The sequence below is a fragment of the Sapajus apella genome, unplaced genomic scaffold (genome assembly GCF_009761245.1).
Source record: "Sapajus apella isolate SASKATOON/1434 unplaced genomic scaffold, GSC_monkey_1.0 scaffold568, whole genome shotgun sequence".
Lineage (NCBI taxonomy): Eukaryota > Metazoa > Chordata > Mammalia > Primates > Cebidae > Sapajus > Sapajus apella.
The window spans coordinates 1-8,701 of NW_022437494.1; the positions used below are offsets into that span (position 1 = coordinate 1).

An 8,701-nucleotide genomic window follows, 5' to 3' on the forward strand; every position below is an offset into this window, starting at 1 on the left:
ATGTAAAGGCAAGGTTTCACCATGTTGTCCAGGCTGGTCTTGAACTCCTGAGGTCAGGTGATCTGTGTGCCTGGGCCTCCTAAGCTGCTGGATTCCAGGTGTGAGCCACCATGCTGGCTCCACAGATTCGTTTTAAAGTAAAGGTTGTTAGAATGCATCCATCAGTGCAGTCTCCTTATAAATTTCTCTAAACATTCATTGACCATGATATATGATGCGATAATTAGTATTGCAGCAACACTTCTGGAAAGTAGTTAGGGCAATTTTCGAAGATTTTGGGGGAAAAAGTTTTAATTGTTTGCACTGACTTAGATCACAGGACAGATGATTAATATCTACAAGATGAGAGAGATTTTGTCCCATGGGTCTGAAAAGCAGCCTCATCTACTTCTGACGTGACTTAATCTAGGGCCCGATAGAACATTCCAGTCAGAATATCACATTATTACGCTGAGAATATTTTATGTCCTTGTGCTATGACTGGACACTGATTTGGTCTGTGTGAAGTGTGACTTGCTCAATGTGACCTGCTCCTCTGAATTTATTTACAGAAGATCGAAAAGATCATGAAGAAGAACAGAAATACAGAGGCAGCAAAAATAAACTTCTTATGAGTCAAGCGGCCTACTACCCAGGCTGCCGGCTGAAGACAGAAGGTAAGTTCTATAGATTCTCCATTACGAAAGTGCTGAACAATATTCTGTCTTTGCTCTGAGAAACTGAACACTCTCTTCATCAGAATTTATTAAATTTTTCCCATACTTCTAGGCAAATACAAATGGCTACCTTAACATTTTGTTAAAAATGGATGAGAGAGGTCACAGTAGGTAGCACCTTTTCCACGTCTGCAGTAAGGCAGGTGTAGGACTAAGGGTAAAGTCTCAGCTGTTCATTTCTGACACAGGTGCACAACCATGTGTGTTTCTCAGCAAGAGGCTGTTGATTTCTGACACAGGCACAGAAGCACCTGTGTTTCTCAGCAAGAGGCTAAATCATGTTTACAGGAATCCTCTCTGTACCATCTAACATCCTACAGACAAGTAGCATCTAGTCTGTTGGTCTAAATGTCTGAGGCTACTGAACTTCCATTCGGTTCCCATTTCTGCTGAGGCCCAGTAGGCAAAGCAGTGTTCTGGGGACACTGGGGTAAAGGTAGTGATGGCACACAGTACCCACTGTGAGGAGCTTGAAGGGGACCCTACTCCTAATAGAACCTGTGGTATTGGTAAGTGACACCATCAAGAGCACGGAGTACCATTGTATTGGTGACTCAGCCTCCCAGTTAGCTGGGATCCCTGGTGGACACCACCACACTTGGCTAGTTTTTGTAATTTTGGTAGAGGCGGGGTTTCACTGTGTTGGCTAGGCTGGTCTTCGACTCCTGAGGTCAAGTGATCTCCCTTCCTGGGCCTCCAAAGTTGCTCCAATTCCAGGTGTCAGTCACTCTGCTGACTCCACAGATTTTTTTTTATATAAAGGTTGTTAGAATTCATCTGTCGGTCCAGTCTCCTACGTAAATTTCTCTAACTATTCGTTCACCATCATATATGATAAGTTAAATCAGTATAGCTGCAGTGCTCCTGGAAAGTAGTTAGGGCAATGTGTGAAGATTTTTGGGAAGAGGTTTTAATTGCTTGTGCTGACTTAGGTCAGAGAATACATGATTAAGATCTAGCAGATGAGGGAGATTTTGTCCCATGGATCTGAAAAGCAGGCTCATCTACTTCTAGCGTGACTTAATCTAGGTACCAGTAGAACATTCCTATCAGAATATCGCATTCTTAAACTGAGAATATTTTTCATTTTTGTGATATGACTAGACACTGATTTGGTCTTGTGTGAAGTGTGATTTGCTTAATGTGACCTTTTCTTCTGAATTTGTTTACAGAAGATCGGAAACGTCACGAGGAGGAACAGAAACACAAAGACAGCAAAAATAAACTTCTTACGAGTCAAGTGGCCCACTACCCAGGCTGCAGGCTGAAGACGGAAAGTAAGTTCCATAGGTTCACCTTCACGAAAGCCCTGAAGGAAGTTCTGTGTTTTCTCTGAGAAACTAAAGGCTCTCTTCATCAGAATTAATTTCACTTTTGCCATACGTCTAAGAAAATATAAATGAGTATTTTAATATTTTGTTAAAAATGGACAATAGAGGCCAAAGTATGTAGCAACTTTTCTACATCTGTCGTAAGGCGGGTGTGGGACTGAGGGTAAAGTCTCAGGTGTTGATTTCTGACACAGGCGCAGAAGCACCTGCGTTTCTCAGCAAGAGGCTAAATCATGTTTACAGGAGTCCTCTCTATACCACCTAAGTCCTGCAGACAAGTAGCATCTAGTCTGTTGGTCTAAATGTCTGAGGCTACTGAACTTCCATTGGGTTCCCGTTTCTGCTGTGGCCCAGTAGGCAAAGCAGTGTTCTGGGGACACTGGGGTAAATGCAGTGATTGTACACAGTACCCACTGTGAGGAGCTTGAAGTGGACCCTGCTCCTAATAAAAACTGCGGTATCGGTAAGTGACACCATCAAGAGGAGGGAGTACCATTGTATTGGTGGCCCAGCCTCCCAGTTAGCTGAGATCCCTGATGGATACCACCACACTTGGCTAGTTTTTGTATTTTTAGTAGAGGCAGAGTTTCACCATGTTGGCCAGGCAGGTCTTGAACTCCTGAGGTCAAGTGATCTCCCTTCCTGGGCCTCCTAAATTGCTCCGATTCCACACGTTAGTCACTGCTGACTGCACAGATTCTTTTTTATGTAAAGGTTGTTAGAATTCATCTGTCGGTCCAGTCTCCTATGTAAATTTCTCTAACCATTTGTTCACCATCATATTTGATAAGATAAATCAGTATAGCTGCAATGCTTCTGGAAAGTAGTTAGGGCAATTTTTGAAGATTTTGGGGAAAAAGTTTTAATTGCTTGTGCTGACTTAGGTCAGAGGATACATGATTAAGATCTAGCAGATGAGGGAGATTTTCTTTCATGGATTTGAAAAGTAGGCTCATCTACTTCGAGGGCGACTTAATCTAGGGACCAGAAGAACACTCCCATCAGAATATCACATTCTATTTTTCATTTTTGTGATATGACTAGATACTGATTTGGTCTTGTGTGAAGTGCGATTTGCTTAATCTGACCTGCTCTTCTGAATTTGCTTACAGAAGATCGGAAACGTCATGGGGAGGAACAGAAATACAAAGAGAGCAAAAATAAACTTATGAATCAAGTGGCCCACTACCTGGTCTGCAGGCTGAAGACAGAAAGTAAGTTCTATAGGTTCACCGTCACCAGAGTGCTGAACAATGTTCTGTGTTTCCTCTGATAAACTAAAGACTCTCTTCATCAGAATTAATTTCATTTTTGCCATACGTCTAGGAAAATATAAATGGGTATTTTAACATGTTGTTAAAGGTGGATGAGAGAGGCCAAAGTATGTAGCAACTTTTCCACATCTGCATTAAGGCAGGTGTGGGACTGAGAATAAAGTCTCAGGTGTTTCTGCAGAAGCACCTGTGTTTCTCAGCAAGAAGCTAAATCATGTTTACAGGAATCCCCTCTGTACCACCTAAGATCCTGCAGACAAGTAGCATCTAGTCTGTTCTAAATGTCTGAGGCTGCTGAACTTCCATTCAGTTCCGGTTTCTGCTGAGGCTCAGTAGGAAAAGCTCTGTTCTGGGGGAAATGCGATGGTAGCACACTATACCCGCTATCGGGAGCTTAGAGAGGACTCTGCTCCTTACATAACCTGTGGTATCTGTAAGTGGCCTCATCAAGAGCAGTGATTACTCTGGCCAGAGGGACATCCTGCTTTCTGTGCAGAGGCTGTTGTTGGTTAAAAGGAAGAACGACAGCACCCACGACTTTGTGGAGGCAGCAGTGCATAGAGGAGGGGCCCTGGGCCAGTCTCCTGAGCTCCATCCAAGTTGCTTCTTTTGTTTCTTACTCAGTTGTGTCATCTGTTCATAGGATACTGTAATAATGCCTACCTCTGTCAATTGCTGCACTGAATTAGATGGCCTGTTGATTGTAACTCTCCCGGGACAGTTGTTGGCACAGAGTAAACACTGTCTATTAGTTCTTCATTCTACTGTGTCTAGCATAAGAGAAACTTTATTAGTCTGTGCATATTTCCTTTATGGCCTTATGAGAGACTCCAGACGTCCATACTTCCGCGATGACAATTTTATCAGTGGTGTTTTCTTACACTAAACATATGTGGCCATGACGTGACTAGGACTTTCTGAATAAGAACACAGATGGGAAACCCATGGGGTTGGAGGTCACAGTATTGTAAATGTCCCTCCTTCTGTGATGGATGGTGGTCTTTGGAGCAAGAGGCAGCATCTCTCCAGTTGCAAAGGACATGAAGGAAGCCGTGACAGAAGGGCGGTTGTTGGAGTGGAAAGAGCTCTGGAGTAAGAATGAAGGTTCCCAGGCTGTATCTTCAGCAGTGTTCCTAGGAACTGTCAGTGAGCAATTGATTTCTCCTTCCTGAATTTCTCTGTCTTCATCTGCAAAGGCAGGTAAATTTCTCTCTCTCCATCTGCAAAGGCAGACATCTTGCAGTGTCTGAAGCATTCAAATGTGCAAACACTTATGCCCGCTTATTACAACGAGATAAAGCCCCTCGCTGTGTGGTGTTGGAGAAAGCACTTGATGTGTGGGCATTTGGTGGTAGGAAGTGGTTCAGACTGGAGCACTCCCCTTGGAGAGAATGTCCCTGAATAACATAGCAGAAGCCACTTGGAGGGCCTGTGAAGTCACCTGATGTGCAGAGGATTGTGGGACAAGTTTGTTTATCCTCTCCTAAGAGAAAGAAATAGGTTGTAAATGTGAACTGTGACAGGACACCAAGCCTGTCCCTGGGAATCAGATCTGTGTCAGGATGGCAGAGACAGCTGCCAAAGTCCAGAGAGAGGCTGCAAAAGCCTCCAGTGATGTGGAGAGCAGAAGTGTTTTCAACATTTGGCTTCATCTTCATGATGAGCCTCCTGATCAGAAATGCACTGCCTGGTGGATCAGGAAACCATGCCAGGGCATTTTGTTAAAGAGAAAACATGAGACCTTTCAGTAGAATGGGGACCCATACACAGATGTTCACATCCCTGCGCACATTGGGCTGACTGTCCTTGCAGAGTGAAATGGGAAATATCTGAACGAACACACCTGCACTTGCAGAAAATGACAAAGATGAGGATGAAGATGTTCATGTTGTGGAGGCTGAGAAAATACAGGAATCACGTGCCCCCAGGTACCACTGAATAATCAGGAGTAAGTAATGAGTGGTAAAGTATGGAAAAGGTCTAGAAGCACACCCATGGGGTCTCCCATGGGCCAAAAGCCTGCATTCCCTTGGCCACAATATGTTCAGTTCAACCCAACTTAGACACAGGTGTGGCAGCTGTTGTGGTTCTTTATGTGCTGCGTGCCGTGTCTGAATTTTACAGGGATAACTGAGTCTCTTTTCTTCTTGGCTCCTTTCTGCCGAGTGTAATGAATACCAGCTGCTCTCTTTCTCTCTGGTTCCCATGGCAGCCATGCTCTGTTGCAGAGAGGAGAATTGCCTGTTTCCTCTCAAAGGGAACCTCCCATTTGCCTTCTGGGACCACTCTCTCATTCCTCCTGTGAAAACTAGCTAGGACTCCCTGGGGTCCAATCCCTCTTTGTTTAATCTTCTGTCATCTCTATCCCATCTGGCTCATCAGGGAGGTCCAGAAGATTGAAGTCAAGAAAGTCCCTGAGGACTCACTGGAGAAATGTGTCATCACTCATTCAAATAGCTGTGGCCCTACTGACTCCAGCCAGCCTCACAGAGACTCCAATGAAATCACATTTGAGGAAGACAATGTTGATTCTGCACTGGTTGTAGAGAGTGAATCATCTCATGATGTGGTGGAGGATGCTTTAATCATTCTTTCAGGTGACCACTATGTTCCTTGTTTTTGGTACCTCTGTCTAGGCTGAGGAAGATAACTCTGAAGACAGGCTGTATACACACAAATTGGTTTGAATAAAAACCTATCATGGGATACTAATCACAGATACCAGGGAATTTTTATCTCATCCTCAGCTCATGCCATGCGTTTGCCGCCGAGGTCCAAGTATCAAGTTACCAGACCCCAGGCCAGTGTGACAAGCTCATGGTCACCTGTGTGCAGGAGGTGTACAGGAGGTGTCTGTCAGGTCTCCTAGCTTTGATTCAGTATCTCTCATGTCATTATGTCATCTGTCCCTGAACAATGTCCATGGAGTTTCTATTTATTTTTAAGGAAACTGAGAGCCTTGCCTGTTTACTTGGAGAGATTGTTCCCCAGGTTTCACTGCTCTGAGCTTCAGTCTTGATCTCTTTTAAGCCAGCTTGCTTAGTGGCATAGTCACCTTGAGACCAGGATGAAAACATTTCCTCTTTACCTTGCTGATATGTTTCCATAAAGCAAGGCTCAGCCCTGGCTCTCTACCCCATCCATGCAATGGCTGATCTGATGTTTCTTCGTAGCATCATGTATTGTTTCTTGTTGTTGTTGACATGGAGTCTCCTTTTGTCACCCAGGCTGGAGGGCAGTGGCACCATCTTGGCTTACTGCAGCCTCCACTTCCCAGAGTCCAGTGATTCTCCTGCCTCTGCCTCCTGAGTAGCTGGGACCATAGGTGCCCCCCACCACACCTAGCTAATTTTTGTATTTTTAGTAGAGACGAGGTTTCACCATATTGGCCAGGCTGGTCCTGAACTCCTAACTTTAAGTGGTTCACCCACATTGTCCTCTGAAGTCACAGATTTTTTTTTTTTTTTTTTTTTTGGGAGATGGAGTCTCCCTCTGTTATTCAGGCTGGAGTTTAGTTGCACGCTCTCAGCTCACTGCAACCTCTGCCTCCTGGGTTCAGATGATTCTGCTGCCTCAGCCTCCCGAGTAGCTGAGACTGCAGGCATGTGCCACCATGCCCAGCTAATTTCTTTGTATTTTTAGTAGAGACAGGCTTTCACCATGTTAGCCAGGATGGTCCCAATCTCCTGACCTCGTGAAGTGTTCACTTCGGCCTTTGAAAGTGCTGAGATGACAGGTGTGAGCCGCCATGCCAGGCCCACAGATTCTTTTTTGTTTTGTCTTTTTTTATTCAGTCTCCCTAGAGACTGTCAAAAATTGTCAATGCCAACTCTATTGCATGTTATCACGGTGGGGTATTGGGAAAAGTTTTCAATTAGCAATACTCTCATCTCAGGTAAAACTCATCGGCTCTGATACTGGCACTGAGCAAAGCTCACAGATTCTTTTTAAAGCAAGTGTTGTTAGAATTTATATATCAGTCCAGTTTCATGTATAGATGCCTCTAACCATTCAATGACTTTGGTACCTGGTGAGATAAGTCAGTATTGCAAAAACACTCCCAGAAAATAGTTTGACTCATTTTTGGAGATTTTCTGGGAAAAATTTGGTTTAACTTTGCATGGACTCAGGCAGAGAATATGGCATGATGGTCTACCCATAGAGGGAGATTTAGGCCTGTGTGTCTGGAAAGCAGGCTCACCTACTCACCAGGCTTCATCTAGGGCACCCTGGAATAGTCCTGTCAGAATTTGTATTCTTGCCCTGAGAATATTTCTGTGCTTGTGCTATGACTAAACACTGATTTGGTCATATGTGAAGTGTGATTTGCTTAATGTGACCTGTGTCTCTGAATTTATTTACAGACAGACAAAGTGATGATGAGGAAGAGGAAGAAAGAGGGCCAGTGCCCCCCAGGTAATGCTGTGGAGTTGTGGGCTGTTAGTTCAGTAGTGACACCTGGAGACTGTAGATCCTGGGAAAACGAGGAAGTGATGACTAGAACTCTTTCTTCCATTCACCAGCTACAAATTGTCCCTATTGACAATGTTGTGGGTGATTGGTGGCACTTGTATAGGTTTTAATTTCTCACTCCTCCCAAGATGGGAACCTGCAATCAGATGAGCCAGGTGAACTCAGCAAACAGGGATTTCCTGGTTTCGCCTGTTCTCCCCACTGTGTTTAAACCCAGGGAGAGACGCATATATGCTTTCTGCCCATTTGTTGTGAGCATGTTTGCTAGGATTTGTGAAGAGAAGGAATTCAAAACATAGACATATGATATCAAAATACTGGAAAAGGGAGGCCCTTAATACACAAGATCTGTGTGTCTGAAATGCCTCAGGAGCTCTGTTCACTTGAATGCTGCATGTAAAATTTCAACACAACTTACGCGAGGCAGTTGAAGCCCCGTGTTGGTTCTCTTGCTGCAAGTCATAATGATAGTTTACTGGGAGAGTCGGTGGCCTGCAGTGGCTCATCTGTGGCAAATGCACTGAGCACATGCTGCTCATTTGTTCTCTGTCCCCATGGTAGTCACCCTCCACCCTGCATTTAGAAAGGATAGTTTTCTTTTTTCTCTTGAAGGAAAAATGCCTTTGCTTTCTCTGACCATTCCATTCTGACTTCCATCAGATCAGCTGGGAGACTTTGTTGTCCAATCTCTGTTGGTTTCATCTTCTGTCATCCCTGTCCTGCCTGGCTCATCAGGAATCTGCAGGAGTCTGTGGAGGAGGAGGCCCCCCAGGAGTCCTGGGATGAAGGTAATTCGACTCTCTCAATTCCTCCTGGCACATCTGCCTTCAATGAGTCTTACAGGAGCAACTTGCACTCATTAGAGGAGCAGGAGGTCAACTTGGCTGTCGACATAGGCAGCGAGTAT

At 44.5% G+C, this 8,701-nt stretch overlaps 1 non-coding gene across 1 annotated transcript; it reads right to left on the minus strand.

Moving 5' to 3' along the window:
* Nucleotides 1-7,115: 7,115 nt before the first annotated feature.
* Nucleotides 7,116-7,256, minus strand: LOC116546076. The gene has a single exon (XR_004266581.1). It is a non-coding gene; the product is annotated as a U4 spliceosomal RNA (small nuclear RNA).
* Nucleotides 7,257-8,701: the final 1,445 nt, after the last annotated feature.